At 37.0% G+C, this 19,669-nt stretch overlaps 1 long non-coding RNA gene across 1 annotated transcript; it reads right to left on the bottom strand.

Annotated features, from left to right (window-relative positions):
• Positions 1-8,374: 8,374 nt before the first annotated feature.
• On the bottom strand, positions 8,375-14,673 carry LOC128026072 (uncharacterized). The gene is made up of 3 exons (XR_008186329.1): positions 14,515-14,673; positions 9,590-9,651; positions 8,375-9,184 (listed from the first exon to the last, which is right to left on the bottom strand). It is a non-coding gene; the product is annotated as an uncharacterized LOC128026072 (long non-coding RNA).
• Between the last annotated feature and the right edge of the window lie 4,996 nt (positions 14,674-19,669).

The raw sequence follows: 19,669 nt of genomic DNA, 5'->3' as shown, positions 1-19,669 counted from the left end.
TAACTAATCAAGAATTGTCACTGTACTTTTATGAGGATGGTGCTGGTTTGGAGTATAGAGCCTGTATGTAATTATGGGGTCTCTGATACATTACTGCAGGCAAGTACTGTAGTTAGCACTCTTTCAGTAATAATGATAAAAGCCTTTTCCTGTCTGCAGATTTCACTTGAGTTCATAGAGATCAAGGATGGCAGCAATTTTGACGATAACAGAATGTTCTTTTTTTCTGTCTCTAAATTTAACTCGCTCCATGTTAAATAAGACCGCTTTAGCTATAGGCCACTAATATGATGGATGTTCATTTCAAGTGAGTGTACATCATTTAAAACCAATTATTTAGTACTTTTAGCTATATAAAAATGATTACTATTAATTCTAATTCTAACGTAAAACTTTGAGAGAGAAAGAAATGAGTGCATCTTTAACACATGTAAATGAAAACATGAGCCTGCATAAAACATAAACACATACACACACACACACATATATATATATATATATATATAGCTGAAAAAATGACACAACAGTTGATACTACCTTCAGTCTGCCAGTAAAGCTTTTTTCTGTTGTAATCTGTCCTTAGAACAGGGGCTCTTCAAAGAAAAGGTGAAAAGCACTGATTTCTGAGAAGGCACATGATGTACTTTTATTAAAAGGAACTCTCTCCTTCTTTCACTGGCATTCTGTCAAAGAAAAGCCCTAGCTGATTGCATTGTACAAGCGCCCATAATTTTCTACACACTATAGCAGCATTATGTCTTCTTCCCACTCCTCGTCTTCAGTGGCTGAAAGTCTACAACAGGAAGCATGACTGGCAAAAAAAAAGAAGGCACAAGAGAACCATAACCAATATTTTACACAGCAGGGTCTGAAACAAAAAAGGACCGTGAAGCTGTTAGCTAGCAACATGATACAGTGAGAACTTAAATTACCCAGCAGAGGGGGAAAAAAAATCTCACCTTGACCCTGGCATCTCCTCACACCATGACGAATTCAAGAGATGCATACTGATAGCTGCTGGATGCTGCAGGCATGCAACATGCATTTTCTGCGACGCAAGGCTATATGAGTCAAAGACAGAGGAGGCAAGAGTGTGAAAAAGGTTTATGTATATATATATATATATATATATATATATATATATATATATATATATATATATATATATATATATATATACATGGGCAGTATATCACTGTCAAACCGAAACAACATTACCGGTATCTTCAATTTTGCAATCTTGCAAATTGAATTACACTATAAAAGCATACTGGTGATGCAGAGGGATAAACACATCAAATGCAGATAAGAGGAAATCACATATTTAAGATTCTTTCATTGGTACTGAAGAGAATGAACATAAAAATTAAGGTTGAGTAATTAATGTACCGACATACAATGCAATCTTAATCAGCCTTATGAATTTATGATCTTGATCATGGGCACAACTTTCAGTGATTAGGCTACTCTTCCCTGTGTCAGAAAAACTGATCACAATTCAAATCATATAAAACTTCATTGAAAAAAAGTAAAAAATAAAAAAAAAAATATATATAATGCCTTTATTTCTCAAATCCCAGAGGTGCCAAGATCAAGTTTTTAGTGCACTCAGCCTTTTTTGTAGTCTCCTGTTGAATTCTCACAGGACTGTTAATTACTTTTTGCTGGAAGGTCCTTGATCAAATGTTTGACAAGTTATTAATCAGGAAGGTGGCCTCAACAGAGCTGCTGAAAGTTAATTTCCACTTTTCATTCCGGGGAGATGCATCAGATTTGGTAGGAGTTTGGGCAGCTGCCTCATCAGCACTGCAGACCTCTGGAAGTTGAGAGTAACCTTCAGAAACACCAGATTTCTGGTAGACACAAGCCAGCACACATCCAGATGCACACTGCTGTATCCATCTCTCACCAGCAAGCAACGAACAACAGAGCGCTGACACAAGTCTATTAGCCTGAACTGGGCCTCGCGTGCCACCATAGCTGAATGTGGAGATGGGTGGTAAATAACATTCTCCCTCAAGAGACACTTGTGAGATTCAGTCAGGACAAGCTGGACAAGTTCAGAGTCTACTGGTGCCATCAGTGAATCAGGTACAACAGGGTCAGTGTGCAGCTTGAGACTTGATTTCTGAAATCGAACAGTCATGTAAAGCAGTGGTTCCCAACCATGTTCTTAGAGGCCCCCCAACACTGCATGTTTTCCATGTCTCCTTAATCAAACACTCCTGATTCAGTTCATCAGCTTATTTTGTAGAGACTTCAAGACCTGAAATAGGTGTGTTAGACAAAGGAGAGATTCAAAATTTGCATTGTTGGTTTAGGTTTAGGGCAAATGATCTCAAATAAGGTTCGGGACAGTTCTTGACTTAAGCTTGCATTGCAGGTGTATAAGAGAAGCATACTGTTCTCTGTGTTGACAGTTAGTCTGACAGTCTGCCCAGCAAAACCTATGTGGATCTCCTGCAGTTGCTGAAAGGATAATTCATAGTAAACCTTTAAAGAGTGTGTGAGGCTGGAAGATTCAGGAAGGATCAAAAGTGATCACCAAAGTTTAGTCTGGAAAATGACTGTAACTGCAGGCTGTGGATCTGGTTGAGAATAGGTGGTTACACCGAGCCAGTATAAAGCTAACACTTGCTCTTCCATTAGCCAAGGGGCAGGGATGACACCATTTAGGCTGGATAGAAGCTGTTGAGGTGAAAGTTTCTGGAGATGAAGCAAGGATTCAGGTATGGGTTGAAGTCTTTGGCAGCATACCTTTAGCCCCTCACTTCTCTGGGTGGTCACTGAATCCCTCGTCTGTGTTGGCTCTAAAGCCATCAATGGACTCTTGTATTCACTTGTATTGGATCTTGAGGGATCTGGCATGGAAGACAATGCTACATTTTGTTCTCTTACTGACAATCTCAATGTGAGAACAGGGTTGTCTCCAGAGTTGGGTTTGCCTGTGGTCTTAGAGTCAACTCAAAATGGATATGGTGTACAAAGGGAAGATGCTTTACTATTGAGCACATTTGATTGTACTGAGCACTGCCACCAGTTTGTTCTTTCAAAGAGTTTGTGAACACACGTCCTGCATCCCCCAGCATCCAAGACACTCTTCCTACAAGGCTCCCTAGGCTAGAGCTGAACCCACTTCCCTCTTTATGGGCTTTGGCTTCTTGAATCTCAACAGATGTTCTGAATAAAATGTGCTTGCTAAATTGGCCCCCCATGGTAAGTGGGCTATGCCTCTGTAAAAAGTTCTATAAGCAAGTCAGGCTTTGGGCAAAGGCTATGCCTGCTCTTTATGTATACAGGATCCCTCAGCTAACAAGCTCCCTTCTGAGCCCATGATCGGGTGCCAGAGATACTACTGGTTGAAATCCAGGAATCCAGAGGTCCAGTTACAGCACTACTGAAGTTCCCTAGTATCCTAGAGCCCTCCATTCACCCCTGTTTTCTCCCTTCCATTTCCTTACCTGTCATGTCCACTGATGGAGCTTCAGTTTCTGATTTATGGGGGGCTGAGTGCTGCTTCTCCCACTGGATGTTGAGACTTGTCTGAAGTGACTTTCCAAGACTTTTGATGTCTCCTGTGGGGTTGTTAGTGGCACTGTGTTCAATAAGTGCTCTGGGTTTCTCAGGAATATGCTGAGATTCTGAAGGCCTACTGAAACTACTGTCTGTCTTGTTTTAAGGAAATGGTAAATCTGTAGAAGCAAGAGATGTGGAAAATATCTGTAAAGATTAAAACGGAATAGTGTCAAGACAGTTAAGTTATTAGGTCACTAGAGCTGTCAAAATGACTGAAAAACGAAATAAAAATTTTCTACTTAAATATTATAAAAATGTGAATTATATTTTAATTTAAAGGGGAAATAAGTTTTTGGCTTCTCTCCAGAGGCTACAAGAGGGTGCATCGCGCAACATATTATTATTCACATTTCTTCGAAGAATAATAAAATAACACAACTATCTTTGAAAACAAAAAAAGATTAAAATAATGTTTATGAACAATATATAATTAATAAAGTTGCTTAAACAATTGGGGGAAAAAACAGCACCATGCATGTATGTATAGTTTCACAAAAAGGACCAAAAACCAATCACAATGAGTAGGCTACTTTCTTCATTTAAAAACATGAGATACAGTGGGATGGGAAAAATCTGCCATAAAGCCTTGAGACATGTTTAAAAGTTTAACTTGCATTAATTTTACATGGCTTTCTAAACATACCGCTCTCTTGTGCGAGACAGAAGTGCAACGTTGATAGATGTCCCTCTAGAAAATGTGATAAATATGCATTTTGTGTGAATGGCTTGGTTTCAGTTTTGACGTAAGCCACATCTTCTCCACACTGATGCTCTCGTTTCCCACAATATATATAATGGACAACATAGCAGCACCACATCTAGTGGCTTTAACTGGATAGTCTAACAAAAGCATTAAAATGTAATGACACTTACATCGTCATCACATTTCGTGCGCCACTGATAAGGCTGCCTGACTGCTGATGCAGACCTAAAATTTGAATGCAACTTTTTTGCATTCAAATGTGGATTTTATTTTTATTTTTCAATGAATATTCTAAATTTGATTTCATGTTTGTTTGTTTTTTGACAGCCCCTATAGGTAAAACATTTCAATAAATGTAAAGAGTCTAGTAAGATAAAAATGTTACTTTTATGCAAATGTTTTGATAATCTTTAATTAGTTACTTTCCCTATACTATAATCTATCTCTCGGTAGTGTGCTTTAAAATCTGTGAAAATAACTTCTCATCCTTTTTTCACTGCTCACATTTGTTTATCTTGCAAATGGTTTTCTCTGTTTAAGTGGACTAAACCCTTCAGCTCATAAGTAGAGCCAGGGATGAAAGCAGTGAGAAGTAATTGTTTGGAAACACCTGCTTCACGAATCTTTATAAGGCCTTGCTTGCTATTTGCATTAGCTTCTTTTTCACAGATGAAAATATGATTAAGCCAGTGCTTTGACCCACTCTCTTTCCAGGGGGTGGCCATAAAGCCATGTAAAACACATGCAATACATAAATGTATTCCATAATCAATGCTCACTGAGAGCAGAAAAGGGTGCCTTTTACAACTGAAATATTTGCCATTTTAATCATTTCCATGAAAGGCAAATAATGGCAGTCAGTTCATATTTGTAGGAAAAAGGACATCACATTTCTGTGTTAATAAGAAACAACCCCCAATAGCACTGTTAAGTATTTAAATTACTTTTAATATAACTTCAACCCAAAATTACATTATGGATGTCATTGCTTTATGACATGTCACTGCTTTTAAGCTTTTGAGAATTTAAATTGGCTTTTTTTTTTTTATAAGTGTAAACATAAAACCAGCTCTGACCCCAACTAGATCCCTGAGGCAGCTGCATTGCCTTCAGGCAATGGTCCACTCCATCTATGCTTGTTTTTCAAAGCAGTGTATTCTTAATAGTGTGTCCCCAGACAGAAGCTCTAAAAAAGGTACAGTCCAGCCAGTCACTAACAAAAGTTAGAACCTATTTTCCTCTCTTAGATTTTTTGAAGCAGTAGTGAAATAGACATAAGCACCAGTGGAGACTAAAAACACATGATTACCCTGTGACCCTCTCCTGAGAAATAAAAGCTTTTTAGAGCTTGTGCGTCACTAACCCTTTCCGGAGCTGCAAATGGAAAATATTTTCTATTTTAGATGATTCAACAATATAGAAATGTTACATTAGTAATTATATTACAAGGATTAGAAATGGAAAAAAGCTTATTTCTTCTAAACTTTATTTACACTGAAGCATGGCCACATAAGAGTGTAGCAATTAGGTTGATATTCAAAACCATGCTGCTGTGGTCTTTGTTTTGAACAGTGATTTTAATTATTTTTGCTACGGTTTTGACACAAGAGACCTCCAGCAGGCAAAGGCAAAAAGACTAAACTGCACAATGTCCCGCATCTCCAAAAGCGTATTAGATTTGAATAGCAAAGAACCCAAATGTCTGGATGCGATTAGGGCCACTCAGCTAGCTGTGAAATTAAATAGAATGTGAGCATGTAGATTTGAGGATTTACATACAAGCACTTTATTCTCAGACTGTTCACACAGGGATGGAAAAGCAGCTTGGTGGGAAACGAAGATGACTTTCCGTCAAGCTCAACAAGATTTTGGACAGAAAGCCAAATATTTAATGGAGTCTCGTACACAACTTGTTGGATAGCAGAGTGTATACAAGTCAAAACCCTGTAAAATGCCAGAAACGCCCCACGTATAAAACAACAGCAGGGTACTGATCTTATACTCAAGCTTGGAATCTTGAACAACAGAGCACCTACAGAGAGCTTTTCAGACACAAAGGTAAAGACAACATATTTAGAATGCAGGCCACAAAGGCAATTTTATACAGAAGGTTTTGGATGTAAAAATGTGAAGCATAGATTTTTCAATGTATCATTTTACTAAGAAATCATGATTTGTCAGCACGTGTATACACAAACAAAATTAGTATGGATTTTACAGCATTTAGTAGTGCATTCAATGGACACTGTTGACATAGATACAGGTCAGATATATTCCAGACTACTGACACAGTGTACAACATTTGATAGGACACCGAAATTCTGGACCTTGGCTGGTGCCACAAAGAATCATCCTCTAGGTTTCTACCCAAGGTTTCCTTTTGTTCCGTCTTCTGTATATTCACTTCTCCATGCATCCACCCTGTGTGTGATCTTGTCTCTCCCAAAGTCTCACAAAGTTAATATTTTTCCAGTCATATTCTTGCTTCAGCAAAAATGCTAAAAACTATTCATATTTTCTGATGCCTTTGGCACTCACAAAACAATTAACAACAGCATCATCCTCCATTATTCGATAAGCAAACACTTGCTGCATCTATTTTTTAACAGTTAGCAGTACAAAGAGAATAGGTTTGAATTATTCTAAGATAATTCAGAGAAAGAAACAATAACAAAAAACATTGTTTCTGTACTGGAGAAACATTTAAATAAATAACCATGGCAAGAACTTTCAATCAATGACTAAACAAACAGCAAAATTCAATAAAGAGCTACTTCGAATACCCTAAGCTGCAATATTTCAGGACTGTGGAATGGTGCAAAAAATGTGCAGGTATAATTAGAATTTAACTTCACCCAATATATACATATAAATAATTATAAAGGAATAGCAAATACATTTTCCGTGTACTCATCATCATGTGTATGAAAACCAACAGCACAGATGCTTCACCAATACAAACAAGGCCCAATGAGTTTCAACATGAAATGTCAAAAAATTCAAGCCAATATGAATGAGTTTCATACTATAGACTGTACATGGTCAGTTTGTCAAATAGGACTTACAGTACACTTAATACCTGAGGCTAAGTGCCTTGGACTTGCATTACCTTATCAGTCCTTGTAGGGTTCAAACTTGCAGCTGTTCTATTACCATCCCAGAACTTTAAGCATTTAATTGCATCTTCTGTTTGCAAACTCAGAGGAAGAGAAGGCGGGGACTGGGGTAAATAAACAAACCCTTATCCTTAGTAAGATGTGATTTATCTCATTTTTGATTGGGAAGCAGACAGATCCTGAAATTAGTAAACATATCAAGTGATATGCAGTGATATTACAGGGATATTTGTAATACTGTAATTTAAAGGCACTGTCTGAAAGGAAAACCCAGCTTAAAATACCAAAAAAAAAAAAAAGAAATCTGTCAAAGAAAATGTATCTTACAGATAAAACATGAATCACAGCACACATTTTTACAAAGGGCAAAACTATCAAATCAGAAGACTACGGATGTGCTTGCTCCTCTCTTCAAACTTTTCAGGAAAGATGCAGCATGCCCAAAAAACGTTACAACTTTATGTGAACTTCGAGCACATGTGACTGAACAGGTGCTCAGACATTTCTCTTTCTTTACCAAGATGTTTGCTATGAAAATCCCTTTGTTATTGCTGTGTAAGCCCTTGGGAACTGTGGAAGAAAATAAAACGGCAATTAGAGCCTCCGGAAAGCTTCATATGATGCTATTCTGCATAATTTCCAGAAAATTAAATAAATTCTGAATGTACATAATCAAAGAGAGACAGAAGAGTGAAATAAACCGTTTTCAGTGAAGCATCTGTGAGAAGGTGAGAAGCATCTGTTTCACTAGCTGAAGATTAAACTTTTGCAGGAGCACACCTTCTGTTTGCAAACTGAGAGAAAGTGAAGGAGGGGGTTGAAAAGCCCCTCCTATTAAAGCCTGAGCTTTGATTCATTTTTACATGCACTACAGGACTTATGTTTTTCATATTGGTAAAATATTTTAATAAAAAAAGACAGAAGTCAAGCTAAGCAGTGAGCATCCATCTCTGCTGTTAAATAGAAAAATCATAAATGGTAATTTCCATCAAAAAACAGGACTTAAGTCTGGTTAATAAAGAAAGCAGATATTTAATGTTCTTGTTGTTGTAGTGTTAAGGAAACTATTGATATATGTTTGTAAGGTTTCCTTATTAAATTGTAAAACAAAATGACAAAAACATGAATACAGGCCTACGGAGACCTGTTAAAAATAGTTTTCATCTTACCTAGGAAAACTGTGTAGGGCAGGCTATAAATTAATAGTACAAAACTGACTTGGAAAAATGAAAGCATATTTAGACAGTGTAATGCTTTTCTTTTTTCGCTCTGCTTGTATTTAGTAGTGCTTGATGTGTGCATCAAATCCTATTGGACTGTTCTGATGCTTTTGCAGAAACCAAATCCACGGTCTATTAATGAAAGCCAGAACGAAATAAATTAGGAATCTGTTCAGCTTGGGGGGCTCACATCAAACACACAAATCCATTATCTATAGAAAGCTTTGAACAACAAAGCCAAAGACGACCAAGCAAACAAACATTTTGTAAACACAGACAAAGGAACAATTAGGGGGAACAGCATGCAGAGCATTGCTGAAGGCGTCTAAAGCGTCACACATAGATTGGGTTTACACATGTGAAGAGCCTGGAGGTTCACAGATGATGATGCATGACGTCTCTCAGCCCCAGCTGAAAACAGTAGCCACTTGGGAGTTGGAAGACTGGGAGCTTTCTTCATTGTCATTGTTGTCGCCACACATGGCACAGTACAGCCTGAACCTCTCTAGCTGTCCACATGTCTTGTTCTCTTTTTCATTAAGCTTTCTTGTAGGTGTCTTGAACTGATCCTGCAGAGTAAAAAAAAAAAAAAAAGCCAAAACACTGATTTATCACACAGCCAAGAAAGACCTAACTCAAAAACTGAAAACAGAATTAAACTAGTTCTATAGAATCAGAGTGAGAATCATGTTATTTGATGTGAACTGGTCTCATGTCATCCTAGAAGAAACTGGTGTGTATTATGTGACTATTTATATTCCTCTAGTCCAAGTCTAGGTAAAAAAAAAAAACAACAACAACAAAAATTAAGTGGAGCAATAAATGTACATTTTTCCAGGATAAAGGAAGTGCAAAAAATCGTATGAAAGAAGATAAAGCTACCATACTGACTAAACTATTATATAACATAATGAATCTGAGGACTGATGGGGATACGGCACAGTCTGTCTCTGTCTCACAACAGATGTACTCACCTGAAATGACTAAAAGACTCCACAGAGAATGCAGTGGAGTTAATCGACACGAAGAGCCCAGACTGTGGAGGACATTCAGACAAATGGTTGAGCATATAGACACAGCACTGTGGTAAAAACCAATCTCACAACAGAAAGACAGCTGTTTCTAACACATGGCAATTACAGCACACTAATTAAAACAAACATGCCATTAGAAAGCACTACAAATCACCGACATTCAGATCAAAATGAGAGAGCAGAATGCAAAGAGACTAGTAAACATGATTGCTACATGCCTCAATGAACATGGAAATGAAACCCTTTTTACGGCAAATTGTCTTTGTTCTAATAAAAGTTTAAAGAGATCGTTCACACAGAAATAAAAATGGTCATAATCAGTGTTGTGGGTAACGCGTTACAAAGTAACGCGTTAGAGTACTCTAATTACTTTTTTCCTGAAATGTGTAACTTAACGCGTTAGTTTCGTGCGTAAGTAATCAGTAACTTCGTTATTTTTTTTTAAAAGTAATCCGTTATTTTAAGGAAAGGAAAATCCCGACTGCAGCCTGCTTTTTGTCAAACAGTATGCTTAGGTCTACTGTGCCACCTGCGGATGTATCAGCGGAGCCGAAGCTCTGTGATAGTAAAGTCAATGGCTGTGATACGGCTGTGATACGTCTGTGCCCTGCGCCTGACCCTGTGTGTGTGTGTGTGGTTTTTTTTTTTTTTCGAACTCCCGGCAAGATAGCAGAGAGGACAGCGTTTGGTTTATGGAAGTACAAGTACGCACATTATTTTCAATTTGTCAACGAAAAAGAAATCGACTGTCGGACAAACGTTTCGAAAATCTGCTTCTGCTACGTTTTAATCACTACTTTGAAGAGTAAATGTAAGAGGACTGTGTTACAGCGAATTTAGGCTTGTGACTGTGAGTGACATTTTAATAATAATTAGTTCGGCTATTAAGCGATTTGTCATTTGCCTGTGTGGCAGTGAAGGATTTAATTCGGTTTGTTATCATTTTTGTTTGACAGGCAGCTGTTAATTTCTGTTAGATCGTTGGCTGGCTGGTTGTTCATCATTTCTAAATGGATTTAAATCTGCAAGCCTGTTTAAGGTTGTGTTTACAAGTAAGCATACTTGTACTTTGATAACTGCAATATTTAAAGTTAAAGAAAAATCAGGAGTTATCTTGTGGTGCTCATAATATACAGTAGCCTAGGCTACCCGGGCTGGGTAACGTTAGGTGCGAATTTTGATTAATAATATGTTCTGTGATAATAAATAAATAAAACGCCATGTGGAATAGCCGATTGCTGACTGTCTTTCCTGTTATTGTTATCCTGCAGTGTTAATTTAGATGGATGACTGACGTTATTCATTGTCGGGAGTCACGACTTCTAGGTGCATTTAAAGGGGCCAGGGGCTCTGTCTGTCATGTGTGAGCCACTGCAAACGGCTTTTAATTTTTGGTAACGCATGAGTACTCTAACGCGTTACTTTTATGAATGGGTAACGCTGTATCATAACTGATTACTTTTAATTGATAGTAACGTTGTAACTTAACTAACTACTTTCCAAAGTAACTATACCCAACACTGGTCATAATTTACTCATTGTCATGTTGTTCCAAATCTGTATGACTGACTTTCTGCCATAGAACACAAAAGGAGATGATTAACAGAATGAACAAACTGTTCTTTTCCAAAAAAGAATGAAAATGGAAGGGGACCAGGGGCAAAATAGCTCCGTAAAGGTGGTCCTTCTGAAGCCATGCAAAAGCTTTGTTTGTGGACAAACAAATACAATTTAAATCACTATTCAATAAAATATTTCCTTAAACATATGGTGATACCATATACCATACAGTAGTTTACTTCCCAAATATGGAAAACAACAGCTGAAGCATGCTATAAGGACATTACTTTTAGGTTTCACTTAAGACAGAAAGTCATACAGGTTTATACTGTAAATGATGAATGATCAAGTTTAGAAATCTATCAAATATGTTCAAACACGCACCTCTGAATGTACACTAATGGTGCGACTTCGATTTCAAAAGATTAAAATGTATATATTTTTGTAAGCTGCATTTGAAATTCAATTTCTCCGAAAAATCTGAGGTAGATGATTTGTTAGAATCCAAAATTGGGAGGTTCTCCAAAATCCCCATCTGTTCAGAAAATTGGATGTCTAATGTGGTTATTCTTTCTTAAATTGAGAAAAAGAAGCAAACATAGACATAACATTTCATGTTGTTCACTTAAGTTTCCATAATCTATACCGATAAATAACCATTCCAAACAGTGGCTTGTTTTACATCTTATTGACATAGTAATTCAGTCATAAGATTCATCTGTGCACAAAATATCAATGGAAAAAGCTCTAGAGGAAGTTAGTTTATGCAAGCAATCTTCAAACTAATAAATGCCATTGTAAAATATGGAAATTAGCAGCTTGACTGAGTAAAACCAAAGTTCTGCACAACAGAAATAACTGAATGGTGCCGCGGAGAGCTCTGTAAGGCAAGTTAACAGTTGTTTGTGAGCGTAAGAATGGTTCACGCAGAGAGAAGGCACTGTAATCTCAGTGCACAGAAGAGGAAACAGCTGCCGTCTAACTTTACAATGAGAGACTTAACAGGCTGGAAATATTTCATTACCTGTCACAGCAGTGAGAGACGGAGAGAGGGAGGGAGAGTTCGAGAGAGTGTCAGAGGCTGGCGGAGAAAGTAAGAATGGAAGTGGAGGTGCACTCTTGCAAACCAAACAGCAATCATGTTCAGCTCTTATCAGAAGACACTGAGGTGCACAATTACTTTACCCCTCTAAAGAAATGAAGAAAAAAAAAAGTGTAAAAGATGATAAAAAATAAAATAGAAAACTGGCGCTTTGCAAACATACCAAGAGGGATTTATAATTTTAGCTTTAGGGTAGAGAATATGTGCCTGTTTGAAGAAGAAAGCTTTTGTTTTAACACGCATGAAGGAACACACAGCCAACTGACACAGAAATTACAGCTGAGAGCGGTTTCTGATGACTTGCATTTTTTAGCATAAGTTCGTAATTCTGCTCACCTTTTATCCAGCAGCATTTTAATACATTTTTTTTTTTTATTTTTTTTTTTTACAAATAGCTTCAGAAGAGGTTGTGTTTCTCTCAAATTAAGGCTGCTTCCTGAGGATGGTTAAAATGGAACATAGTGGCCTTTCCAAGTTGTATGTTCACCCCTGACAAAAACTGAATTTTAAACATATATATGGTGGAAAATACAACAATGATTAAGCAACATCTGTTAATTGGCACAGTACAGCTAGCTAGCTAATTTATTAACCAATTAAAATAATTCCAAATAAAAAGTCAAAGCTGAATCAACTGTTGCATTACAGAAATGAACAGACTGGCAGCGTGTCTGGATTGACATGGCAATCTATATTTTCTATATTGGTGCCTCTCTTAAAAATACTATACGTTTCACAATTCGGTTTGACTTTTGAATGGTAAATAACTGTTTACCTTTACAATAAAAGCCAACTATAAGCATTCTAGCAAATCTGGCAATCACAAATAATGATAGATAGATATGAAAAGAGGGTAAATATGCAATCCTAACCATGGGGTCAACCTGTCTCTTTCCTTTCTAGTAAACACATTGTTAAAAGCTACTGAAACATAACTTTCCCAGGGGACTGTAAGTTTTCGATTCTTCCTGGAGCAGATGTCCATTTCTCTCTTTTTCTCTTCCCTCTTACTGGGGTGAGAAAAAAAACTAATCTTGCCTCTATTAATGACTTCCAAGGGGTGACAAAGCCCTTGAGAGGCCTACATCAGATGGATTTGGGCCATGGTTGCTGTGGAAATTACTATCATTGGTTGTAAAGGAATGGCTTCAGATGCCACCATGTCTAATGAAGGGGACATTGGCAAATTGAAATTGGTGAAAAGGAGACTGGTATGGCTCTCTCACTCTCTTATAACTCTCATTCGTTTTAGTTGGCTTTTCTCTTTCTTTTTTCTTTTTTTTAACCTTACACCCAGAATAGTTCTAGCCTGTTTTGTCTGATTCTTGAGGTTTTACCCTTTTTGAAAGGTTAATCCCACACATGCACTTCAAGCCCCCATTGCACTCTATCTTTTTCATCTACCAATTAACTGTGGGTCGGGTTGCTTTGTCCACTAGAGTGTTAACCTCAGTCATGTTTGGCTGTTCTGGAAGTGCCACGAGTCTCACTCTGAGATGAAAGTCGCTCTGGTGGACATGTACAAGAAGCAGTAGGGTGGGACTGTTTCACTCCAAGAGATTGGGAATGCAGAGAGGAGAGCTAAAGTGGCAAGATGCAGACATACTGTACTTAAAGAGCCCATTTGAATTTCACTTAAAACCAAAGGGTTTGACATACTTCATATTTTCTATATTTTCTTCCAAATTTGTTTGCTTGTACAGTTAAGGTTCAATGATAAAATGATTGTGGCTCTAACATCTGATTGAAAAGAACCCATTTTAAGCCTCTGTAAATAACAGAGCTAATAAACAAAACCATATATATATATATATAAGACAATATGTTCTGTCTTTAACTGTTAAGTTGTGTACATAACCTACAGCCAGGCTATACAACTATATTACTTGGCAAAGGGATTGCTTATTGTCATTTAAAAATTCAACAAAGATGCATTAAACTTATCAAACATGATAGTATAGACACTAAATATACATTTATATTTAAAGAAAAAAAAAATCAAACAAATGGTGTACTTTTGAACTTTCTATTCAAAGAATCCTGAAAAAAAAACTAACATTTTCAACTCTGAACAATTCCAAACATCTTTAATGTGTAAAAATGTAAATTACATCATCTCATAGTGAAAAATTTGTCACAGATTTTACAAAAAAAAAAAAAAATAAACCCGAGAGAAAGAGGGTGAGACATTACAGTTTATTACCCTGGGTCAGAAGATATGGCTGGGTCACCTCCACCACCCTGATTGCACACCTGGCTACTGGGAGCGGCACGAGTGTGATGGTTCCTGTCTGGTTCTTGAACATACATTGTTCCCTCTAAAGAGCTTCACTATGGAGAACTGCAGAACAGAGAAACCTTAGAGTGAAAATGGTTCTGACATTGCCGACAGGAACAAAATCGATGTCGACAGAATACAAACCTACTGTACATCTTGCTCTGGATCCAGCAGCCCCAACTAAAGTTCTACCTTGCTAAACAGCAAATAAGGATTACTTAGAAAACCCAGAACAGTAAATAATGATCCAAACAATACTTTAGTGATAGACAAGAAATGTTGCTTGGAAAAAACTGACAAACAGCATCACGAGATGAGTTCAACTGCACGTTAGGGTGCGGTTTATCTTTAAATGATAGACAACGACCCCTGTGCTGAACTGCTCTTTATTAATGCAGATTAAATAGGGCATTTGGGAATCAAGTACCACACCAATACACTCTTTTCTAAGAGTTAACAGATTAAAGGAGATGAGATGAGATGAGATGAGATGGATTGGGGCTGGCAAGAAAGATGATGAGCTAAACCATCTGAGAAAAAAACAAAACAAAAAAAAAAAATGTTTGAAGAAGCGGAACGAGTATAAAACATTTAATTGTAAAGAATCAGAGCAGAGGAAACAGTGTGTGTGTTGTTTATGGCTTTGTCTTCATACCCCAAGGCCAAGCAGAATAATATCTGGCTTTGGCTACATGTCGAAAGGTTGGGGGAATGGGGATGCTGGGAGAGAGGGAGGGATGTGAAAATATGAAGAAAACACCATAAATCATTTAGATAACAATGGGTCCATCTCAAACTCTCAAAGACTTTGCCAAAGGAAACCACATTCTACCCAAACCGATGTTACAACAAGGAAACATCACAATCAATACGTTACATAATCAAACAATAACACTTAAATAAAAAACACTTTTTTGAGGTTCTGACTGAACTAACGCATCGCGGTTAGTCACGATGCATCAGCTGACAGTCAGCTGTTCCTGACATGTGCCAATCCAGTCTTGGCACCTATCACCTGCATTCTATTTAAATTCCCATTATTCAGTGTCTCTTCCATCGCATTGCTGCTTTCAATTAACTCCCTCCTCCAACCCCAACTCCACCAACTGAACCTGTAATCCGATCTAACTTGTTCTTTCTTTACAGTGTCTTCATTGGAAGCAGTATCTATGACATTTTGTTTACAACTCATGTAATTGTGAATTGTAATTATATATGCTTATAATTATTCTGTTCTGTACCCCAGGGGGGTTTGTCTTCCTGCTCTCCCCACTCTGTCCAAGCATGGCTGCATGGACAGGCGTGTGGAGTGCTGCCCAGAACATAACCATACCGCCAACACTTACTGTATGCAATTATAATTGTCATAAATATACTTGACGGAAGTGGTCCTGATTGAATTACAATTTATAAAAGACTTGATTCCAATGTAGTAGAGAGAAAGCTGGAGTTTGATATCACAGATATTTGAGTCATTCACAAAAACATTGTATAGGGATATGCTAATAGACAACCTACCAGAAATTAAATATTGTAAGGAAATTTTGAAAATGTTAGCCATCATAATTAGGCAGGAGGGATTTAGGGCAGTTGTGATCATGTGACTGTTTTGTACAAACTGCAACTACAAATGTCACATAGTACGACGAGAGGTTGCATCAAACTCTGATAAGTGATAAAACAACAAATGCTAAACAGAATAAATAAAAGACTGTTTTGATATATCGGTTTTAAAAAAAAAAGGTTTTGAATTTGCCCACCAAAGATGTGGTATTCATGTGAAAAATGTAAAAAATGTAGAGCAGTGTTGACAGTTCGATTAAAAATAATTACACTCCAATACCTACACTCCGTGTCGTACATTTTAAAAGTCACATTTAAATCAGCATTCACATGGAAAGTCCATTGGACTTGGACTGGATAGGGTGGTGGGGGGACACATCTAAATATGTATTTAATTTGAACAGTCCTTCACAGGACTGTATTGATAAGCAGAAAAATAATGCTGCTGTCCGGGATGTATTTTTTCCCTTAAATGTGGAAGCAGGTATCCATGTTATGCCTCTTATTTAATTTGTTTGTTTGGTTATGGTCTAGTTGGTTAACCAGCAAAACTAGGTAAAGTCATTCCACCAGGAAGTTTAAGACAGTTACGAAAATCAATCTGGGTAAACAAGCACACCAGCATCCAAGAACATCAAATGCATTTTTTTTTTTTCAACAGGGATACCTGCTGTAACGAAGGTACTATATCCCATAATGCAATTCAGCTTCTAAGAAAAATGATAGTCATTGGTTTAAATGACAGAATTAATTCATGCAAATGTTTTATTTTAGACTTTTTTTTATTTTAGACTTCGATTTTTGTAGAGTCTCAACAAAATAAAACATCTACTATACATTTGAATTCCTATATTTTCTCAGGGTCTAACTTTCCACATTGTATGCAAACATCACAAAAATGGTAGAAAGTGTCATGCTTCATCAAATAAGTACTCCGTTTTTAATAATCTGTGCTTTCACCGGAGAACACGCTTCTGTTTCCAATACGAGAGAGGAAATAATGACAACAATCCACCTGACTGAACAATGAGAAAAGACCTTTGGATGCCCTGTGCATACTGAAGCAGCAAAACAAAAAGAAAAACACTTGCATACCAATTTGCCTGTGAGGATTCATTCAAAAAGGGAAGAGGGCCAGAGGACATCTTGAAAGGAGTTTTGGACTTGGACTGAATGTTTGTATTATTTCAGAAACTTGGGAGACTGGAGCACCAAAGGTTTTCTCTTCAGAATGAAAGTTAATGTGCTTTGGTTCACTGTGCCCGCTGACCTGAGGACTCAAATGTCTTTCATTCTCTGTGGAACAAAATTAACTGCCTTTAAACTATTCTCTGTGTATGTGCAAGTGATTTTACTCATATTGTTTCATTACTTTTAACTGGTGAACAGATTAAAAGAACACAAAAGTATAAACTATGAATAATTCCCTGTTGTTCTTTCCAGTGCAAACACCATGAACAGAAACTGAAGGTCTTAAGTTAAGTAAAAAGTATGCAAAAGCCACTTATAAGTAGTACATATGACTTATTTGCAATATTCCAAAAGTCGGACCATATTGTACAAGTCAGCTCAAAAATCCATTTAGTGTGATTTGTGAATTGGACATTGCTACTTCTTTCACAAATGAGTCTCAGATCATTCAGATATTCATAACTTAAATTTGGATCCATTTCTCATACAAAAATACAGAATTATTTCAGAAGACACAGTGTACATAAAAAAAACTACTGACTACTTTTGTGTTGCTTTTTTGTTATTTTAGAGCTTATTATCTCCAGTTTGCATTCATTTAATTTTATTGATAAAAAAAAGTACACAGGGAAAGAGTCATGCAGCTTTAGAACAATATGAGAATGAGTAAATCATGGCATTATTTCCATTTTTGAGGGAACTGTTCATTCAAGGCACCTTCACATAATCAATCAAATAACCTTACCTGCACTCTATTTTTTGTTTTAACAAATGTGGGCTTTTTTTTTTCACCTCATCTGCCATTCCTTCCTCATTCTCTGCCTCTTCAAGCTAGAGAGCAATGTGTCTATTTCCACCTCATTGACAGCAGCAAACGGAGCCAAATCCTTTTCTCCTAACGAAAAGGGAGAAGCATTGATTGTGTGGAGGGTCCTCTCTCCACTTAATTAAATGAATTCTTCCAAGACTTCATTAGATGAGAGGGAGAGATTGAAAGAGAAAGAGAGGGAGAGGCTGGGAGATAGATAGGCACCATGTCGGCAGATTAATGCACTGTCTCACTTTTTCAGAGAGAGAGAGAGCGAGCAAGCCTGGGAGCAGGGTACCTTCTGCCCCTGAGAACTTTTGAAACATGGTGTGTGTGGTGGCTGTAAAATTACATGCACTCTAAACTTCTGCAGCAAATGAGATTTGGCTGGCATTTAAAAGCTCATCATAAAACCGCTAATTTATTTCACTCTTTTGGCAAATTAAAGGTGGTTCTGGTGCCCAAGATTTGAGCTATTTGATGTACTGAATGTGGTCTGAAAACAAGGCAGATGCACCGGGTGAAGATTAAAAAGAGCTCTAAATATATACGGGTTGAGAGATCAAGAGAAGATAAGAACTGCATAATGGTGCACTGAATATAAAGACAGAGAGAGGGGAGATAGAGAGAGGGGAGATAGAGCAGGAAAAAGCAAGTTTGACTGTCAAATAGGGCAGTATTAAAGAACAATAACAAAGAAGAATTCCAAATAATGCTTATAACAAATAATGCTTATCCACGCAAAATTTTATGTCAAAATGATAGGTTTGAGGTACAAGGGCACACATTTGTTTTATGTTTCTACGATGTTCTGGGTTGATGTTAGGTAGGTTAGCCAAGTCAAAAGTGTCCATAAGGCTTTATGATATTGTGGCCCCTAAGTATGACTCAGATCCCATTAAAAGCAAATTTTGGGGTTTTTCTGATTTATCATCTGTTTGCTTTGAAAAGTAACCGCACACCTCTGTTTAACAAGTCTTAAGATTTGAGATATAGTAATATTGAATCATTCCTTCACAAAGTCTAAAAAAAAACATATAACTGTGAATGTGTCAGAATTGTTTTAGTTACTAATATGTACTGAGGTCTATGTTGGCCAGTTGTTGATTTACTAATGAAATCTTACATTGCTTTTTGTTTCATTGCTTGATATGGTTCTCCGATTGATGTGACATCCCTTGAAGAAATGTTACATTATCTATTCCGCTTCATCAGGTATAAGCTGGAAGTGTGCAGAGCTCATTAAAGGAATACTTAATTGTTGCCATTTGTTGTTCATTTCCGTCCCATTTTAATATCTGAATGTATTTCACACCTTTCCAGGGCTGACAAAAAAAGAATGTATTGTAATCACAACACGGCAATTAAACAGTTGTCATGCATAATTAAAAAGTGGATTTTAATAAACATTGAAAGTGATAAAGAAGCGAGAGGAAGAAAAATGACATTCAGAGAAATAGGAAGGTTGGGGGGACAACAGAAAGACATTTAATATATAAATAAATGCTCTTCCAGAGC

The sequence above is a fragment of the Carassius gibelio genome, chromosome A13, assembly GCF_023724105.1.
Source record: "Carassius gibelio isolate Cgi1373 ecotype wild population from Czech Republic chromosome A13, carGib1.2-hapl.c, whole genome shotgun sequence".
Taxonomy (NCBI): domain Eukaryota; kingdom Metazoa; phylum Chordata; class Actinopteri; order Cypriniformes; family Cyprinidae; genus Carassius; species Carassius gibelio.
The sequence above is the reverse complement of the archived record's forward strand: the minus strand, read 5'-3'. Positions and strand labels throughout refer to the sequence as shown.